Here is an 18,311-nt window from a genome sequence, read left to right as displayed (position 1 = left end):
CACTATAATCTTGAGGGCTTCCCTGGTGGCTCAGATGGTAAAGAATCTGTCTGCAATGCAGAAGACCTGGGTTTGATTGCTGCATTGGGAAGATCCCCTGGAGAAGGGAATGACTACGCACTGCAGTACTCTTTACTTAGAGAATTCCGTGGACAAAATCCTATATACAAGGAGTTTCCTATTTGAAGACTGATATTATGTGGGCCCTAGGCTTTGAGTTTGGTCCCATTCTCCCAGAGAAGTTGTGAACATCAACCTAAAGCTCAGTGAAATTTGACAAATAGTCTCACAGTAAAAGTTAGCTTCATTTTTCAACTTGCTATTTTTAGTTAGTTTGATCTTTAATAAGTTATTCCTTTTAAACCTGTTCATTGAAGCACTTAAAATATTTTATAATCTGTTTAATATTATTTTTAAAAGGTTATGGCTCAGATGGTAAAGAATTTGCCTGCAGTGTGGAAGACGTGGGTTCGATCCCTGGGTTAGTAAGATTCCCCTGGAGAAGGGAAGGCTACCCACTCTAGTATTTTTGCCTGGAGAACTCCATGGACAGAGGAGCCTGGCTGGTTGCAATCCATGGGGTTGCAGAGTCAGACATGACTAAGCAACTAACACCTCTCTACTTCCAAAATTACTGAAGGGAAATCTTCTGTTTTGATCCTGGCTTAAGACTTGTCAGAATTTTCGTGGAAGCTGGTGTCAGACTCAATTACCCACAGTTCCACCTCCATCCTTTCCTTATAGCAATCACCAGGCAACAGGAATTACAAAGTATTTCTGACACCAAATTCCTAGTGTGATTGTCATTTATTTTTTTTTCTGGTCCCTGTCTCTATTAAGTATGCTATGTTATATTAATTACTGTTGAGTCATATCTTTCTCTACCCTTGTGTTTTAAATAAAAATAAAATTAAAAGTTGGCTTGAAGTCTCAGAAGACTAGTGTTGACCATTCTTAAAACTTTGCTGTACACTTTTCCACAGGCAGGTCAACAGATCTCTAGAATCTGTTGGGATCAAAAGAAATTCTTAGATGAGAAAAATAGACCAGAATTGTGATTAGCTAAATACTACAGAAAACCATTAAAATATAATACCACCAATATATGTAAACACTATGAGCTCAGTCTTCCATCTACAACCCCTACCACTTTGTCCAGGATACACAATGTAATTTATAATTCTTGTGATTCACAATGTCATAATTCACTCTGATTATTTTTGAAGTGAGAATTCTGTGTATCCATCTCCTGACTTTGCTGCTTGGTCCTCAAGAGATACATGATAACAAACATAACAAGACCAACACACATTCTTTTTATTTGTTCTTGCTAGGTTTTCTGCTGCATTTTATTTTCTATTGTTTCGTGCAGGTGCCTTGGGCTAGAAAAATTCAAGGGCATCTAGAATACAACTTCCCATAAAGGTTTTTTCTTTTCTTTTCTTTTTTTTTTCATGATTCTTTTCTGTGAGTCCCTGGCCTTACTCAACTGTTAAAAGTTATCTTCAAGCAAAAGTGCCACTAGCTTCAGCCTTAGCAACAATCATTGTTGAGGTGGAGAATAAGTTACACAGAAAAAAAAGATAGTTGATCATCTTACTCTTTTCACTAAAATTTACACTCAGTGTGTCAAATGCTAATTGGAACAGAACCTTACTCAATTTCTGTTGTTCTAACTTGCTAAGTAGCGAAAAACCTTTATTGTCCCTTCAAATGAAAATAATTTGTAGCTATTTAGAAGCTGATGGTTAAGTAAACACATCTCTAGTTTACTCACTGCCACTATGTAAGTTGTATACTTAGAAAGGTTCATTTTGTGTTATCTATTTGTAGAGGTTGTAGATGTTGATCTAATCAGATAATTCAAAGAAACATTATGCAAATCAGTGACATATGAGTGGACCAAAAGTGAGAGCATTAAACAAAAAAGGATGAAACACAAAACAAAACAAAAGCTAATAGTCTTGGACAAACAATAAAATGAGTGACCTAGGACATACTATAAAATAGGTGTGTGTGAGATAACTGTATAAAAGGAAACCTCAAGGATGCTGTCATTAGACAACTTCACATATCCTATACTGCTCTAAAGAAATGTAAAAAGTATATATGATGCATTACATAGAAGACTTCTGTTGAAAAGGGCTTATATAATGTTCAGATCAAATAAATAATTTTTTCATCAGAATATTGAAAAACAGAAAAAAATCTCATTCCTATATAATACGATAGGCCAAAGGATATAGGGCTAAATAGTATTAGTGTAATGACAAAATTAAATGTGTGTGGGTAAGATTTTAAATGATATTTTTACTAACTTAATACCATCCCAATTGTGTCAGATAAGAGGGTTTCTTCAGACTTTTGTAGAAATAGCTGGGGAATTCTGTAAAAGATGATGTAGCAGCTTGAAAGCAGTTCTGACTTTTACTACTTGTATGATCTTGGGCAAGTTATCTTAATCAATAACTATTGTCAAGTTAATTAATAGAGGCTGTGTAAGTAAAGACCATGATATGATGCCTCAAACATGAGGTTTCATACATGGTAGCTGTTGTTAGTATTATGGAAATTTAGGGTATAATAATTTTTCTACTCGTATAAGCGTGTGCCAAATTATTTACTCAGTAGAGGTTCCAGTTTATTTAATGATGATTATTCAAAACAGTAACAGTATCTACTAAAACCAACCAGATTCTCTTCTAGATGCTGGGTTTACAAAGATGAATGAGAAAAAAAAAAAAGTCTTGCTTTCATTGATATCACATTCCGGTAGGAGAAAAAGATAATTTAAAAGTAAATAAATATAATAATTTTAAGCATTAATGATTGGTAAGAAGAAAAATAAAGTAAGGGCAATGTAAAGAAAGCCAGTGACAGGGCTGACAGGAAGCAAGGGGTGGCTATTTTAAGGGGATCAAGAAAGACCTGAGAGCCAGAGTCTTCACTGACTTAAAACTGTTCAGTCTGGAAAGAACTGATGGTGGAGGTGTCCAGGGAAAGGAAACTGTGTGGACAAGGCATAAATAAAGTTCAGCAAGAAAGTCAGCCTGGTAGGATGCCCAAAGGTGAAATCAGCAAGTTAGGCAGAGGCCAAATTGGATTTGACCTTGAATGCTATATGAGGAATTTTGAATTTTATTTTAAGAATAAACCACTGAAACAGGGGAATTATGTAGCTTGATTTATGTTTGAAAATATGATTCTGACTGCTGTGTGAATAACCAGTCAGAGGTCAAACTGAACGAAACCTTTGCTGTAAAGGAGAGAGATTGGTAGACATTGATAGAAATCTCTCTCTCAATATCTTCCTCTCTTTATGCACACACACATACACAGGCCGTTAACTAGGTAATTTCCTATATGTGTCTGTAAGAAGAAAAGCTAGCTTGCCTTCATGTGGCAGCATACTGTCACTTGATTTATTTTTATATAACGTATGTTTAGCAATCCTATTTCAGACTCCAATGAAACCGTGATGTTTTTAAATACTTGCCTATGCGTTCAACTGGACAATGCATATGTGATGACCTAATACTAGTACAATGATCTACTTATTTTTACTTCACCTGCAAATATTTGCATTAGATTAGGAAAAAATGCAAAGGAACATGTCATTTCATACATTTTATTTGAATATCACAAATGAAAATATGTATGTGTAATAAACATTGAAATAACCTATTTTAAAAAGTGTGTTTAAAAGAAAATATCCAAATAGTCATATGTACCTTATTATTTATGACTCTTCAATCTTGATAAAAAACAATTTAATGTGCAACTGTCAGTTTCCATTAAGGTATTTCTAAAATATATATCCTAATATGCTTTCAGTTTCGTTCAGTTCAGTTGCTCAGTTGTGTCTGACTGTTTGCAACCCTGTGAATCGCAGCACGCCAGGCCTCCCTGTCCATCACCAACTCCCAGAGTTCACTCAGACTCACATCCATAGAGTCGGTGATGCCATCCAGCCATCTCATCCTCTGTCGTCCCCTTCTCCTCCTGTCCCCAATCCCTCCCAGCATCAGAGTCTTTTCCAGTGAGTCAACTCTTCGCATGAGGTGGCCAAAGTACTGGAGTTTCAGCTTTAGCATCATTCCTTCCAAAGAAATCCCAGGGTTGATCTCCTTCAGAATGGACTGGTTGGATCTCCTTGCAGTCCAAGCGACTCTCAAGAGTCTTCTCCAACACCACAGTTCAAAAGCATCAATTCTTCAGCACTCAGCTTTCTTCACAGTCCAACTCTCACATCCATACACGACCACTGGAAAAACAATAGCCTTGACTAGATGGACCGTTGTTGGCAAAGTAATGTCTCTACTTTTCAATATGCTATCTAGGTTGTTCATAACTTTTCTTCCAAGGAGTAAGTGTCTTTTAATTTCATGGCTCTAGTCACCATCTGCAGCGATTTTGGAGCCCCAAAAAATAAAGTCTGACACTGTTTCTACTGTTCCCGCATCTATTTCCCATATAGTTTAGTAACATTTATTAACTGATTATAATTTAACTTGTCATGTAGTAGGCCCTTAATGTATGTCTGATTATTTACATTATTTTATTACCTTGATACAAGTATTTTATTAAATACATGGAATAAATGTGTTTTCCAGAGAAGCATATACAAACTTATTTCAGATTATTTCATTTACTTTTTATTTTACTTGAGAAACAGAGTGAGAAGAAAGCAAGCAAGCAAAAAGAGACTGTCAGTTAGGCATCTTAAAAAAGAACAGCTTTTGAAGAACTATTATTTTTTGTGTTTAAGCCCCAAAGACCAAGCATTGAGGTTTGAAAATGAATACACACACACAACCACACACACAAACACAGGATATTTTTCTCTGAAGAAATTTTAACATAAAATGTATTATTTTAGTTATAAAATTCACCATTCTTATTTGAGAACTTAAAAATGTGCCTGGAATATAAGGATTTTTCTATAATGCCATGTTGAAAATGAAAACCGAACCTAAATGTCATCTATCAGAACTGCCTTCCATGAACCCTTACAACAATAACCTCTATCCTCTGCCCTTTCACTGTCCCTTCACACTGTTGATTTTCTCACAGTGTGAATCACTGTCTGATACTGATTTATTCATCTGTGTGCTTATTTCTGACCCACGCAAAAGTAAGACATGTGTCTAAGCTCAATATCTTCTTGAATTTTTGTTGTACACTTCTGCGCTATTCCCAGCTCCTGCTGTCCTTACCAATGTATTTCTCTTTTGATGGCTCTGCATCTATGCTCCACTTGCATTGCCCTGCTTATTTGCCTCATGTTGTTATTCAGTTGCTAAGTCATGTTCAATTCTTTGCAACTCCAATGACTGTAGCCCACAAGGCTTCTCTGTCCATGGGATTCTCCAGGCAAGAATACTGGAGTGGGTTGTGATTTCCTTCTCCAGGGAATCTTCCTGACCCAGGGATCAAACCTGCATCTCCTGCATTAGCCAGTAGGTTCTTTACCACTGAGACACCAGAGAAGCCCTTATTTGCCTCATAGCCCGTGGTTCTGTGTATGTGTAAGGGGTGGTGTGTGGCCATGTATGTATGGATGTGTGTTTTCTCTTTGACATTTGCAGTGTACAGCATATAAATTCTCTGAAAATATTTGCATTTTGATGAGGAATAAGACATCAGAGTGAAAGTCGCTCAGTCGTTTCTGACTCTTTGTGACCCCATGGACTATACAGTCCACGGAATTCTCCAGGCCAGAATACAGGAGTGGGTAGCCTTTACCTTCTCCAGAAGATCTTCCCAACCCAGGGATCGAACCCAGGTCTTCTGAATTGCAGGCAGATTCTTTGCCAGCTTAGCCACAATGGAAGGCCTAAGACATCAGAAAAGATTGTAAATAGAGAAGATGTGGACTGAGCTCATCAAAATAAGCAAAACTGTATTAATATCTCAGAACTCTCACAATTTGATAAAGACCTACTTTGTCATGGATTAATAATTCACTAATTTAAATATGCAGTTTTCATAACCCATAATTGTTATTCCAACAACTTTAAATCTCTATTATGTGTGAAGTGCTGACTTTCTTCTTTCCTTCCTGGTAAAAAGCAGTGTATAAATAATGAAAATATTTTAAACTGTAAAAATTAACGATAAGGCCATTTTGTGCTTCAAACTGTATTTATTTCTGATGTTTACTTGGAAAGAAAATGATGAAAAGTATCTTTTTGAAGAAGGTGTCTATGAAGCAAGTCTTATAACTCATTAGCTTTTTTCTCCATTAGTGATCCCTCACCTTGTGATTAAAGTAGATTTTGAAGGCTTATATTTTAAAATATAAATGAAATGAAACCAACATTTGAGTAGAAGACTCACTAATGAGATTTCCCTCTTTCGGTCTGTCTATATTGAATTGACCTAACTAGGGGAAAAATGCTTTTCTATATTTTTAAGATGTTTCCTGAATGAAAGAGATGACCTGCAATTCTAAGTCTATTGGGAAGAACCAGTTGCAAAGAAGCAGTTGTTATTTAAAATCAACACACTGCACAATTATTTCTCAATTTAGTTGCTTTTGGCCAAGGACACTAATAACTGACACCTGAAAACTCAGACATTGCTTGTCTATTATAAGAGTTTCTAGTGCACATTTTCAAGTTTTTGAGTATTAAGTTCTATGCTGGAATTTTGTAGTTTCATGTTTATTGTGTGTTTAACGACAGATAAAGGAAATATTAATGTGCTATACTAGTTATTGTTATAAAAATGGCATTAGACAGAAAGCGTTAAATATTCATGAAAATCCCTGTTTCCCTTATATTCTGGCTAGCAAAGGATGCTGAGAAAATAACTCACAAAAAGAGGGAACTATAGTACAGTACAGATAATCACAGGAGTTATAAACAAAGGCAGTTGACATTAATAATTAAAAGAAAAAAATTTCCTGTGGAGGTTTTGATGAGCTACAGACACAATATGTAAAATCACTTGCTTAACTGATCATTAGTTATGTTCTAGAGGAGAGGAGTATATATTAATGTAACTGGTTCTTCTGCCCTATTTTTCTACTTCAGTAATTTGTCTAACATAATAAATATAGCTATTATACATTTCCTGTGAGAAAAAATCATCCCCATTAGAACCTGATGTTTTTATTATCTGTGAGGGAGTATTCAATATAAATAAAGGTGATAGGGAAGGTTTATCACTTTTCCAAAGTTTTTGTGTTGTGCATTCATTTTAATGGAAATTTTATTATTGTTGTCAATACACAAGTATATATTAATCTGACCTTGGCAATGAAAGTTATTTATCACTTTATTACAAATATTTTGGTTTCTATTTGTTTGTCTTTTTATACGTTTATTTTCTTTTCTCAATTTTTGAAAAGTATTATCTGTCTCAACAGGACATTTTTTAATGAAGAAACATCAGAGCTGCTAAATACACTGGGACACAGGCAATCCTAGTCACCAAGGATGGCTTCCTCTTGGAAACTTATTCTGTTTCTGTCAGTCACTGGGTGTCTTTCAGGTAAAAAAGCCTGCCTTATGTATCAAATAAAAATATAAAGGTCTTCATTAAATACAGCCTCGGGTGTTCATTTAAACTTATATCATGATTCACCCTTTACAACGAAAGAAGATAAAGCAACTCTTAAACTTCTGTTAGCACTGCACATATAATAAGGTATGTAGAAAAATGTCATATAGTTAAATGAGTATCCATCCCATCTTATTGACTTTAATTTACAACCTAAACCATCATTATAAAACATGGGTAGAGACAATTGTGAAAACACGAGAAATAAGTGAACGGTTTCAGACATTAAAAGTGTAAATGAACACCCTGGTCCATCATGATTATAGTTATTTACAAAAGATATGGAATCTTTAAATACTATATCCTATGAGGTTCTTTCTGTGCAGTATTATCTTCTTTTCTGATGATCTGGTCTCCCTTTCCTCTTGTCAATACCATTCTCCTCTTGAACTGATGAAGTAACTGAGAGAAATGGGGGTGGATTTAGAAGATGAAATAAAACATACTCAGCTAAAGATTGAATTTCGAATAAACAGCAAATAATTGCTTTAGTTCTAGTATGTTCCATGCAATATGTTATTTTATCAAAATTGTAATTTTAACTGGTATCCAATGTTTTTATTAATAAATAATAAAATGATGATGCCAGATGGAGGAAGAGTGATAGATTGTAATATAACTCCAAAGTTTTATTTTCATGCACTGACCCAACTTATCCCCCAACAATAAACTGTGATTTCAAAGTAAGTATTTTATCTTAGTCATGGAAAGACAAAATCTGTCAGCCTGAGGTTGTGTCCCTGATGGCCAGATGGCTAGATTTGCAGCTCATAATGGAATCTAGGTGCTGTTCTTTCCAGTGAAATGAGGCTGAGCTTGGAGGTAAGTTGCTATTCAAATATTATAGAGAAGACAAAAATGTCAAAAACAAAGGCCATTTCTAATTTTTACATAAGATTTGATCTTTAATCATCTGCATTTACTATGAAGCATTTATATATATATTAGTTATTTTTAAAACATGAATTTATCTGCTGTTTGAATAAAACTGATTAGATACTTGAAAGGATACCTTATCAAAGATAATTATTTTCAAAACCTTTCTTTCACCTTCACCTTCTTATTTAAACAAATTATTCTAGAAGTACAACCCTTATTAATGCTTGTTACTTGGCAATATTTATGCTAAGTATTTATTATTCTTTTATTATTATTCTTTATTTTTTTCCCCTGGTTATCTGTTTGAGTATCATATTACAAGACATATTTTGCATGGTAACTTGGTTATTATTACAGATAATGTAGGTTATCAAGGTCATAAGCATATTTTATGTTGATCATGTTATTTGAACCAACAAAACTGATGTAAAAAATAAGACCCAGATTGCATTTTCTCTTTGTTCTATTTATTCGTTTTTTAATACATGGAGTATCTTTTCTGTGTTTAAGTAGGAAATATAAAACTCTTACACAACCTTAGGTTTAAAAACTGGCTATTGGAGCAACGAAAATTTGACAGCTTTCATAGGGATATACAACTTCATATTAAAAATACACTCATAATTGAAACAATAATAAGATACCATTATGCATATCAGAATGGCTAAGATCCAGAAAAAAACAGTGCCAGTTGCTCTTGAGGATGAAGAAAACATGAACTTTGTTAATTACTGGTAGGGAGGCAAAATGGGACAGCCACTTTGGGAGACAGTATGGCAGTGTTTACAAACCTAAATAGTTTTACCTCTAATGAAGCAACTGAACTACCAGAGATTTACCTAACTGATTTTAAAATTGATGGCACACAAAATACCCACACACAAAAAGTTTACAGAAACTTTAATAATCATCATCAAACCTGGAAATAACCAAGATGCCCTTCAATAAGTTAATGAAGTGTAGAAATTGTATATAATGCTATTTACTCAGTAATAAAAATAAATGAATTGTCAACTCATGCAAACACATGAATGAATATTATATGCATATTGCTAAGTGAAAGAAACCAGTCTGAATAGGTTACACACTGTATGTTTCTTTTTTATATATGATCTTTTGAAAGGGAAAGACTAGAAAGAGTGCATAGATCAGCGATTTCCAGGGCTTGGGGTCAGAGGATCACTAAATAAGTAAAGGAAGCACAGGCATTTTCAGCTTGGGAAGACTATTTTGTGTGATACCGTAATGGTGGGAAAGTAACACACATTTATCAAAACCAATAGTACTTATAACACAAAGGAAACCTTAATGTGCATAATTTTTAAAAATATCTCATTGTAGTTTTGATTTGCATTTCTCCAATAATGAGCAATGTTGAGCATTTTTCACGTGTTTGTTAGCCATCTGTATGTCTTCTTCAGAGAAATGTCTGTTTAGGTCTTTTTCCCACTTTTTGATTGTGTTGCTTATTGTTCTGGTATTGAGTTGTGTGAGCTGCTTGTTTTATTTTGGCAATTAAACCTTTGTCAGTTGTTTCATTTGCTATCATTTTCTCCCATCCTGAGGGTTGTCTTTTCACCTTGCTTATAGTTTCCTTTGCTGTGCAAAAGCTTTTAAGTTTAATCAAGTCCCACTTCTTTACTTTTGTTTTTATTTCCATTACTCTAGGAAGTGGGTTATAGAGGATCTTGCTTTGATTTATGTTATACACACTGGAATATCACTCAGCCATAAAAAGGTATGCATTTGAGTCAGTTCCAATGAGGTGGGTGAACCTAGAACCTATTATACAGAGTGAAGTGAGTCAGAAAGAGAAAGACAATATTATATTCTAACACATATATATGGAATCTAGAAAAACGGTACTGCAGAATTTATTTATAGGGCAACAGTGGAGAAACAGACATAGACTAATGGACATGGAGAGAGGGGAGGAGAGGGTGAGATGCATGGAGAGAGTAACATGGAAACTTACATTACCATATGTAAAATAGATAGCCAATGGGAATTTGCTGTATGGCTCAGGAAACTCAAACAGGGGCTCTGTATCAACTTAGAGGGGTGGGATGGGGAGAGAAATGGGAGGGAGGTTCAAAAGGAAGGGGATATATGTATACCTATGGCAGATTCATGTTGAGGTTGATAGAAAATAACAAAACTCTATAAATCAACTATCCTTCAATAAAAAATAAATGAATTTAATAATAATAATAATTTAGGAGGTTAGAGGATCTCAGGATGAAATGCAGAGTATAACAAAAATTCTATTACAAATGCATTCCAAATGTATGAAGCAACCTCTGCTTAGGAGAGTAGGGGGGAAAATGAGACTGATCCACATAACTTTCAAACGAACTGTTTTTGAGACTGTACTCTAGTTAAGAATGCTATTTCTCTGTGTTAGCAACTCTAAAAGCTCATGCATGGAGTTGAACAATTAAGTCAATGGATGATGGATGGTGGGAGCCAATTGTCTCATTGTTGATGTGAGAGATCACCAATGAGCAAAAGAAGAAGGCTGGAATGATCCAAGTGATAATGGTTTAGAGTTGGGTGACTTCAGTATGAACTCATGCTTAGCTTAATGTAGATACAAATGGCTACATATCACAAGTATTTATAACCATGTATATATATATAGCTATGTATTTATAGCCATATATATATCTAATAACTGTCATATTGATATAAATAAGTGATTGAATAATTAAAAGAATAGACAAGATTCCCATGTAGGTAAATTTCAATAATTTATGTAGATGCTATGTTCTCAAGGAGCTGGAATGTAACTCGCCCTTCTTTAACTGTGGACTGCACATAGTGAGTTGTTTCCAAAATGTACAGAATGGAAAAGAGGAATTAAAAAAGTAGCTTTACAGTGGAGGAAACTGATAAGAACTATATCAACCCAGTAATGAGTAAGGCCAGTATCAGAAGAAATAGCATTTATACTGGATATAATGTAATGAGGATGGCACCTCCTTTCTGTGGTTTTCCTTCTTAAAGCATGTGACTCTAGTCTGACTATGAAAAAAATATCATAAAAATCCCATTTTTTTCATTCTATGAAACACTTGGACCATGCTCGTCAACATTTTCAAAATCATAAAAAAACTAGGGATATTGGAGAAACTGTCACAGAAAGGAAGGCTAAGGAAGCATAATAAATAAGTGAGCCTGGATAGGATTCTGCAAAAGAAAAAAAATATATAAAAACCAAGGAAATCTGAATAAAGATGTACTTCAGTTAAAAGTAAGATATCAATACCAGTCTATTATTTGTAACAAATGTACAATATTAATATAAGATATTAATAAACAGGAAAACTGGTTATGAATTTAAGAAAAAAATGGACTAAGAATTGCATTCTAAATGTTTGATCTAGACAAAATATTGATATGACTAGAACCCCAAATAAGACAGTAGTGAAGGGCATCAACAGGAAATGAGAGATTCAAAATTTTTTGGCAATAAAATATATAGAAGTTGGTAAATGATTAATTTTTTGTATTAAAAGAAATAGTTAAGGTTCTTTGCTTATGGAGTAGATGATCTTGCCATTTGCTTGGGTACTAATTAAAAAGGGAGTGCAGTTTAGCGAGGAAATACTGAACTAAGTAATGCATGTGTTGAGCTTCAAGTATCTGTGACATACTCAGATGGAGATTTTTAAGAAAGACGACTGAGCTAAAAGTTAAGTGTGGATGAAACTGAAGCTCTGGGAAGGAAAATAATCACCCAAGGGTTGTGAAGATAACGAGGAGTCCTAAGGCAAGGAAAAACTTCTGAGAAGCATGCACTAAAGAGGCAAGAGAAGGAGTAGGTTGAAATGGATAGAGGGTGAGTTGGAGGAAACTCTAAAGTGTGATGGCTTCCCAGTGGCTAAGCAGTCAAGAATCCTGCTGCAATGCAGAAGACCACAGGTTCCATCGTTGCGTGGAGAAAATCTGCTGGAGGAGGTCAGGGAAACCCACTCCAATAGTCCTGCCTGGAGAATCCCATGGACAGAGGAGCCTGGCGGGCTACAGTCCACAGGGATGCAGAGAGTCGGACATGACTGAAGCGACTGAACACATATGCACGCTGCTGCTGCTGCTGCTGCTGCTGCTAAGTCGCCTCAGTCGTGTCCAACTTTGTGCGACCCCATGGACGGCAGCCCACCAGGCTCCACCATCCCTGGGATTCTCCAGGCAAGAACACTGGAGTGGGTTGCCATTTCCTTCTCCAATGGATGAAAATGAAAAGTGAAAGTGAGGTCGCTCAGTCGTGTCCGACTCTTTGTGACACCATGGACTGTAGCCTACCAGGCTTTTCCATCCATGGGATTTTCCAGGCAAGAGTAGTGGAGTGGGATGCCATCGCCTTCTCCGCATATGCACGCTAGGAAAGTGATAATGGACCAGATTCAGAGACAGAGTGGTCAGCAGTGGCAATGCTGTAGGAAGGTTACATCAGATTGCATTAAAACCATTTCCTTTTTAATGCTAATGAAAGTTATCTTTAACAAAGTAGTGGGATAATCTCTTATAATAACAAGATATGAAATGATTTGTACAGGAGGAAAATTAGATAATTACTATTAATTTTGTTTTCTGAGAGGCTGAACTGAGGAAGAAAAAGAGGAAAAAAATGACAGATAACTTGGAACAGAGAAGTTCAGGAAGGAGTGAATTAAATCTGTACATTTATGGGTGTGTGTTTTAAGACTAGAGAACTGCTGGTTACAGAAATTCAATCCACATAGTATATTACATATGCATTTATTGTAGAGTGCACTAATTAGCTTTGAAAGTGAAAATGTTAGTCGCTCAGTCATGTCCGACTCTTTCCAACCCTATGGACTGGAGCCTGCCACGCTCCTCTGTCCGTGGAATTCTCCAGACAAGAATACTGGAGTAGGTTGTCATGCCCTTCTCCAGGTTTGACTCCATTAAAAACCACCCTTAAATTTATGAACTTAATGACAACAACAACACAAAAACTTCAGAAATATTCTTTTTCACAGTTCTGAAAGTCAGCTTGATGTTTCTTCTGGTTTGGGCAGGTTCAGCTGATTTCTCTAGTCTCCAAGAGGGTCACAAGAATAGGATTGGATGGTGTCATTTGTGGTCTCAGCCATGTTGCCGATGATTGGCTCCTAGAAAGGCAGTGTGAATAACCTGCTCACGCATCTGATCATTCCGTGGTGTAGACTATAGGACACCATCTAATTTGCAAGCATATTTCAAACCACTGTGTCATGTTTACTAATGCCTCATTGACTGAATTAAATCGCGTGGGCCAAGACCAGATTCATGGGGTAGAAAAGTAGACTTGATCTCTTGAAGACAGTAGCTGTAAAAGCATATTGTGAACAATATTCAATACCGTATCACTAACTATAGGCACTATGCTGGATAGTAGATCTCTAAAGATGCATGTTGTATAATTGAAACTTTGTACCCTTTGCCCAGTACTTCCTGTTTCCCCCACTCTCTCCAGCTCTTGCTTACTACCATTCTACTCTGATTGTATAACTTTGACTATTTTAGATTACTCATGTAAGTGGTATGCTTTAAGAATTTGCCAAGAGGATATATCTTAAGTACTCTTACCACACACACACACACACACAAAATAACAGTAATACCAACATTAAAAACAATAATAATACAATATAAAGATGGCAGGAGAAAACTTTTGGAGGTGATAGATATGTTTATGGCATAGATGGTGGTGATTTCATGGGTATTTACTTATTGCATACTCATCAATTTGTATGCCCTAAATATTTACAGCTTATATGCCAAAGCCTTTCACTGTGTGGATCACAATAAACTGTGGAAAATTCTGAAAGAGATGGGAATACCAGACCACCTGAACTGCCTCTTGAGAAACCTATATGCAGGTCAGGAAGCAACAGTTAGATCTGGACATGGAACAACAGACTGGTTCCAAATAGGAAAAGGAGTACATCAAGGCTGTATATTGTCACCCTGCTTATTTAACTTATATGCAGAGTACATCACGAGAAATGCTGGGCTGGAAGTGCACCAGCTGGAATCAAGATTACTGGGAGAAATATCAATAACCTCAGATATGCAGATGACACCACCCTTATGGCAGAAAGTGAAGAGGAACTAAAAAGCCTCTTGATGAAAGTGAAAGAGGAGAGTGAAAAAGTTGGCTTAAAGCTCAACATTTAGAAAACTAAGATCATGGCATCCGGTCCCATCACTTCATGGGAAATAGATGGGGAAACAGTGGAAACAGTGTCAGACTTTATTTTGGGGGGGCTCCAAAATCACTGCAGATGGTGATTGCAGCCATGAAATTAAAAGACACTTACTCCTTGGAAGTGTATTATTTTGCCAACGAAGGTCCGTCTAGTCAAGGCTGTGGTTTTTCTAGTGATAATGTATGGATGTGAGTTTGACTGTGAGGAAACCTGAGCGCCGAAGAATTGATGCTTTTGAACTGTGGTGCTGGAGGTGACTCTTGCGAGTCCCTTGGACTACAAGGAGATCCAACCAGTCCATCCTAATGAAGACCAGTTCTGGGTGTTCATTGGAAGGACTGATGCTGAGGCTGAAACTCCAATACTTTGGCCACCTCATGTGAAGAGTTGACTCATTGGAAAAGACCCTGATGCTGGGAGCGATTAGGGGCAGGAGAAGGGGACAACAGAGGATGAAATAGTTGGATGACATCACAGACTCAATGGACATGAGTTTGGGTGAATTCCGGAGTTGGTGATGGACAGGGAGGCTTGGCATGCTGCGATTCATGGGAACACAAAGAGTCAGACACGACTGAGTGACTGAACTGAACTGAACTGAACTGATATATCAGTCATACCTCAGCAAAGTGGTTTTAAGTGTGCATAAGACAGTAAAAATAACCATACCTAGCCTTCATTTCTACCTCATATTTATTGATATCTGTGAATGTTTTAATCTGTGAATGTTTAATAATAATAATCTTGTATTAGTCAACAGTAAATAAAAAGGAATCTCTTTGTATCTTTATTTCTGAAACAGTCACAGTGCAAGCACTGTGATCTAATAACCTCATTAGCTGAGCTTAAAAAAGCTTTAAAGATCAAACTGTGTTTATCAATATGAAATTAATTAATTACAGTAAAATTTAAGCTTTTCAGGATAGAGTGTGTGAAATCATTCGAGGGAGGAATCCTAATTACTAAATCCTAGTTATGAATATACGTGTGACAAGAAACATCAACATTTCAACCTCACTGTGCCAAAATCCATGTCGTTGTATTTTCTAAAAGTGCTTCTTCAAAGATATACCATCTTCCAAATATGTGTAGAGATAGGATTGGAGGAGACAGTAAGGTTTCGGATTTACAAGCAACTTGACTGACATCCCAGAGTTCTTTGTAAATTGCTTTTCATTCAAATCTCCATGTTGAAAGAAATAAACAATAGCAACAAAAGCTAAAGGGCTTAATTTTTCTGCTCTGTTATGTGGAATAGTCTATTCAATGGATTTCATAATCACTACATTCCTTTTGAAATGTGACTAGTAATTATTTTAATTTCATTTTAAATGTTTAACAGTTGGGGAAATCTATTACAATGATATTTATTGCAAATAGATTTCTTTATGTGAATTGTAATGGAATGGTCTGATAGGACGCTGAGATAAGGGGAGATTGTCCATGTAAAACATGTCATATACAAATATTTATTTTTAATATGTATCATTAGAATAATTCTAATTGAAAGCAGCTATTCTTAGACTCATTAACACATATTCTTTTGTTTGAAGATTTTTGAAAAATGTTTTTGTACTCTCCAATACTAGCATATATTTGTTAACATCACAAGTCTATTTATATATTTCTGTGAAAGTTATAGACTTAATATATAATTTGATTTATCAAAGCTAAACATATCTTTGTATCTTCTAAATTTAAAATTGTATTCATCTTACTGCATTTATAAATCTTTAAATTAAAAAATAACTTGGAGATCATGAGGTCCAATCCCTTGTACTTGGGCAAGTAAGATATCATTCACTCTCAATAGGGATAAGCTTCAACATAGGGATATGCCCAACATCACATATATGATAACCAGTGGGAGAATAATGAGAAAGCTGCCTCCTACAGCAATGCTTTCAACATGATAGGTAACATGAAGGTGAGGCAAAAGGGGAAATCCAGTTGCTCAAAGCTGAGCTGACCTCCTACATAAGTACATCTAGTTACTTTCCCTGGATTACTTTCAGATCCTTTTGATATAAGCTGTATTGCTTTAAAAAATGAACTCTCTACAGGAAACAGCAAAATTCTATAAAGCAATTATCCTTCAATAAAAAATGAATTAATTAAAAAACAGGTCTCTCAAATAAAGCTTTTTTTTTTTTTTTCTCTACTTTGACCCCATTCTCCTCCGTTGGGTTAAATCCATTTTATTGGGAAGGTGACAGTCTGTTCTTTCTGCCACAAGGATGATACACTATTGAACAGAGAATGTCTGTCGTTGATAAGGTTATATAAATACTCTTCTTCTTCTTACTGGCAGTGTGGTAAATAGCACAGAACTTTGTCACTGCCAGCAAGTGCTGCCTAAGAACTTTAAAAGAAATATGAAAACAAAAGTGTTACTGAAAACAGGTGCCTGATAATATTAAGTCTGACTGGCCTATGGCAGTTGAGAAAGAGAAATGGATTATAGTTCCTCTGTGATCATTTTGAAATTATGCATGTGCACATTGAATTGGTCCCCCAGGAAGTCATGATGATAACAGAGCCTACCTCAGTGCAGGAAACCAAGCTGACACTTATCAGCTGTGCACTGGTGGTATTAGATGTGTAATTAATCAGAATACAATTTAATTTCTCCTTGTGAGCAAGGTGGTGGGTGGCAGGTGAGGGGTAACTGTCTCTTAATTTAGAGAATTTTATTTGTTATTTTAATCTTAAAGACAAAGAAAATGTTAAAAGTTATCTAAAATTGTCAGCAATTCCCGGAGTGATATAAAATTAAACCATCAACTAAAAAAAGCCAGATTCAGCATCCTCGAGAAATGAGAATAAATATTAATAAATGTGTTCAGTATTTTTGAGATTAAACAGAGTATTAACTAATTTATTAGGTCATCTAAATGTTATTCATCTTACATAAACTATATTAAAAATATTTTTCCACTGGATTTTGGTTAAGGAGAAAGCAATATACATCAAAGTATGTTTTAATCTAGACAGTACCATAAAAATTACCTAATGCTTCTTAAACTGGACTGGCATTATTATTTCAACAATGATAAATATTTGCTAATAGAAAATTAATCATGTACAATGATCAAAAAATGTGTTTTGTATCAAGTACTCACAGGAACATGTATACAGTTGTTCACAATATCATTTTTTACACAGAGATAAATTTGTACCATGGTAATACAACACTGAAATATGTTTATTTTTGACAGAGATTATCTTACCTCTTAGCATGGGCTTCAGGGGAGCTATACCTGTGCAGTAGTTAATAAGAAAGCAGCTACTTTTTTGCATCTCTTTGCTTCATATACAGATAAATTCTGTCTGTAAAATGGAGAAAGAGCTAAATTCACTGAGTACCAAGGCAAGCTGGACACACTTGAGATATAGAAGAAATGGAAGGAAAAATTTCTGTTCTCCTTAATTTTAAATAAACTGTTTAGGTTTATCACGATACAAATTCTGAAAATATAACACACATGACTAGTTGTTGAGAATGAAAAAGGGTTAAGTGCTATATAGTCTTATGTTTATTTTGGCTCTTGGGTATATCTTATTTTTAATAGCTAATCAAATTAACTGCAGATTTATTGAAATTTGGTCAGCTCCTATATTTAGAAATATTTATTTGGTAGAAGTGTC

The 18,311-nt window shown here is 35.3% G+C and overlaps 1 long non-coding RNA gene across 1 annotated transcript in view; it reads left to right on the top strand.

Moving 5' to 3' along the window:
* Window positions 1-7,497, top strand: part of LOC138421089 (uncharacterized) — a 730,022-nt gene extending 722,525 nt beyond the window's left edge. Inside the window, exon 3 of the long non-coding RNA XR_011249406.2 lies at window positions 7,373-7,497. This is a non-coding gene — a long non-coding RNA (uncharacterized lncRNA). The remainder of the gene's footprint in view (window positions 1-7,372) is intronic.
* The last annotated feature ends 10,814 nt before the right edge of the window (window positions 7,498-18,311 follow it).

The sequence above is a fragment of the Ovis canadensis genome, chromosome 15, assembly GCF_042477335.2.
Source record: "Ovis canadensis isolate MfBH-ARS-UI-01 breed Bighorn chromosome 15, ARS-UI_OviCan_v2, whole genome shotgun sequence".
Taxonomy (NCBI): Eukaryota; Metazoa; Chordata; class Mammalia; order Artiodactyla; family Bovidae; genus Ovis; species Ovis canadensis.
This window is presented reverse-complemented; position numbering and strand designations above follow the sequence as displayed.